The following is a 3,917-nucleotide window of genomic DNA, read 5'->3' as shown; positions in this document are numbered from 1 at the left end:
TTGGGACGGTTGGGACAAACTCAGGCACTCTCTGTATTCTGGTCTTGAAGTTTGCAGTTTATTTGGTAGGGTGTGGGTATATATGAGGCCCTGCTAGGAACTGCAGCTGCAGCTCAGAGCAGGACAGAGAGAGACGGATAGAGCAAGAGTAAGAGGAGAGAGTAAGAAAGCAAGAGTGAAGGGAGCGTAAGAGAGTAAGAGAGATATTTTCCCGTTTACAATACAATAAATCTATGTTGAATATTCTAATTTCCACTAACCAATCTAATACAAGATACAAATTCTCTAACATTGGCATGCAACCGAAAGGAATCACTATATTACCATGTTTTCCTGCTTTTCTTATCTCTCAATTTTATCTGGGACCCTTCCTGGCATGCCTAGGGAGGATGTCTGTTTGCTTTTTGGTATTCGCAGCATCTAACATTATCTAAACAAAGGGGCCTTCAGGCATTCAGTTGCTTTCAGCCACACAGTCGAAAATTGCTATAATTTCTATTTCGCTTATATTTTCCATATTCTCAAAGTCTTTTGCTAGGCACTCGTACTTATAAGGTTTCCCTAATTCATCCTTCCCAACAAAAACCCATCCAGGAGGGGCAGGTGTTTCTGAGCCCACACCTCGCAGGTAAAGGATCAGAGAAGGAGTGGCACAGAGGGATCCAAAAGTGCCCAACAGGTTCAAGTTCACTGTGTTTGTGCAGTATTATTTGAAACCAAAGCTCTCTGCAGCTGCCCCAAGCCTGGAGTCAACAGAAACCAAATGAGCTCCCCCTCCTACCACATTTTCTGCCTTCTCTCATCAAGGGAGGATCACATCATGCAAAAGATAATAGAGAAGATGGTAACAGCAGTCCAGTGCCCCCAGGATGGCTGGCACCAGGGTTCATTCCATCCTCTGGCTGATGGAACTTAAACCCAGGTGTTCTGGGATTGAAGGATCAAAGTCCAGTTTTGCCACTTGCCGTTCCACTCCCTCCCACGTTTGCAGAGCAGGAATATTGCTGGGTTCCGTATTACAGCCCAAAGAAGCAGCCCCGGGAGTTCTGCTGGAGCTATTGGCTCACAGACTTCTACACACTTGATCAGAGAAATTCAACTTTTCTAAGCCAAATACTTGAGAAAAATACCACTATGCTAATACAGATTACTTCAAAAAGTGAAGTGATCACTATGTCACCTAACAAACCACTAAAAAATACTTTTCAAATATACTGAGTCACACTACATACTTTCCTCTGTTAGAAAAAAAAAGTTTAAGAAGAGTCTTAGGTGTTACAAAATAAACTACTACCTGCTTGAAGACCAAAAAAGAGCTCCTCATCCTGGAGTAATTCCTTCACAGCAGCCCAGTCTCGTGTTAATTGTTTCAGTGCCGACTAGAGGTTCCAGGATATCGGATCTAAGTCTTTGACTTCTACCGGGAGTTCTGGTGCAATTGAAAACACCAACAAGCGTGCGACCCTTCCTCTGAAAATAAAATAGATGTGAAGAACACATGCAGAGATGGCAAGTGTCAGGAGACGTTTACAGGCAAGAATCTCCTACAAATATGAGGTATGCTTTGGCATGCTTAGCATGTCCCTTTTTTCTACGTTTATTATATCAACTCCAGCAGTTTAGGATGCTAGGAAATTCAATGTGATTTAATATAATATTAGCCCTCAATTCTATCAGTATAAAAATATATTTGTACTTAGTATTTTATTCCTATTTTGTAGTACTATTCCATTACTACTGCAGCAGAAAATTTTACATTTTCCCCCTCCACTAAACTAATTAAAAATGAACAGGCCAACCCTACACAAAGAGGCAAATTATAAAGTTACAAAGATCAAATATTAATCAGAACAATTTACTTGAAATTACATTTCTGAAAAGAATTTAAAATCGATTTAGAAGTCAAAAAGACAAATTGAGTTTGGAGAAGGCGTTTGGCACTCCAAGGGCAGCCAGGGTTACAGGTGGTGGCAGCTTGGGGCCAGGAGAAATCCCGGTCCATTTGGAATTTTAGCAGGCAGAAGCCTGATTTGGTGCACAGGTCCCTGGACGCGAAGTCTGGCCCTTTTCCCTGTGAAACAAAACTTACTCTTGCCAGGTTCCTGAGATCAGCTACGAGGAGGCTTTTGGCACTCCAAGAGCAGCAGGGTCACAGCTGGATGCCGCTGGGGTCTGGGTGACACCGTGCTCCATTTGGAATTTTAGCATGTAGATGACTGCTCCTGGCCACAGGCCCCAGGATAGAATCTGATGGCCTTTTCCCTGCGAATCCACACTCACGCTTCCAGGGTTCCTGAGATCTGCACAGAGGAGGGTTTCGGCACTCCAAAGGCAGCCAGGCTTCTAAATGGTGGCAGCTTGGGGCTGGGAGAAACCACGCTCCATTTGGAATTTTGTCAAGCTGAAGGCCAGAACACTGCTCTGGACATGAATAGCGGTCCTTTTCGCTGTTAAACAAAACCAGAATAAAAACTTGGTCTGTTCTGAGTTTTAGCAGGCAGAAGCCCAGGCCCAGGCCCGGCATCACTGGACATGGGAAGTTGCCCAATTTTCCTGTGAAACAACACTCACACTCCCAGGGTTCCTGAGACCAGTTAGGAGGAGGCTTTTGGCATCCCAAAGAGAGCCAGGATTACAGGTGGGGGCAGCTGTGGTATGGAAGCAATCCCAGTCCATTTGGAATTTTAGCAGGCAGAAGCCTGGTGGGGGGCACAGGTATCTGGACAAAAACTGTGGCCCTTTCCTCTGTGAAACAAAACTCATTCTGCTGGGTTCCTGAGACCAGTTAGGACGGGGCTTTTGGCACTCCAAGAGAAGCCAGGGTTCCAGGTGGTTCCAGCTGTGGTATGGGAGTAATCCCAGTCCATTTGGACAAAGAAAACCTAAGACCCTCACCGAACTCCAGAGGCCCCCATAACCCTAGAGATCCCAAAGCAAAGACACCGCCCTAACCCTAGAGTGAGCCCAACCTGAGATGCCCCCATAACCCTAGACGCCTTCATAACCCTAGTTGCTCTGCTAATACTAGAACCCCAGTGAACCCTAGACATTCCCAAACCCCAGACACCCCCCAAACCGTAGAGTCACCCCAAGCCTAGATAGCCCCACAACAATAGACACCCCAAAACCCCACACGTAACCCCTAACCCTAGACCCTCAGCGAATCCTAGACATGCCCCTAAAACTAGACACACTCAAACCCTAGACACCCCCCAACCCCAGATCCAGCCCAAGCCTAGACACCCTCAAAACCCCAGACGCTCCATAACCGTAGAAGCTCCACTAATCCCAGACGTCCCCACAACCCTAGACACCACCAGAACCCTAGATGTCCCCCCAACCCTAAACTCCGAGCCAACTCTAGACAGCCCCAAACCCTAGAAACCCCCGTAACCCTACAGTCAGCCCAACCCTCGTCGCCCCCAGAAACTTAGACACCCCCAGACCTAAGCCTAGACTCAGCCTAAAGCTAGAAGCCCCACAACCCTAGATGCCCTCAGAACCCGAGAAGCTCCTGTAACCCTAGACCCCCACATAACACAACCCCCACATAAGACAACCACATAACCCTAGACACCCCCTAAACCTAGAGCCAGCCCAACCCAAGATGCCCTCAAAACCCTAGACACACCCAAAACCTCAGATGCTCCCCTAAAATTAGACCTTCAACAAACACTAGATGTCCCCATAACCCTAGACACCCCCAAACCCTAGATACCTCTTGAAGCCAAGAGCCAGCCAACCCTAGACACCCCCAAAACTTCAGATGCACCCCTAAAATTAGACCCTCAGCGAACCCTAGCTTCTCTAACCCTAGACACCCAGTGAACACTACACACTCTCATAACCCTAAACACCCCACTAATCCTAGACGATCCAACAACCCTAGACCCTAGATGTCCCCCTAACCCTAGACA

The sequence above is a fragment of the Sturnus vulgaris genome, unplaced genomic scaffold (assembly GCF_052056855.1).
Source record: "Sturnus vulgaris isolate bStuVul1 unplaced genomic scaffold, bStuVul1.hap1 Scaffold_212, whole genome shotgun sequence".
Lineage (NCBI taxonomy): Eukaryota > Metazoa > Chordata > Aves > Passeriformes > Sturnidae > Sturnus > Sturnus vulgaris.
The sequence above is the reverse complement of the archived record's forward strand: the minus strand, read 5'-3'. Positions refer to the sequence as shown.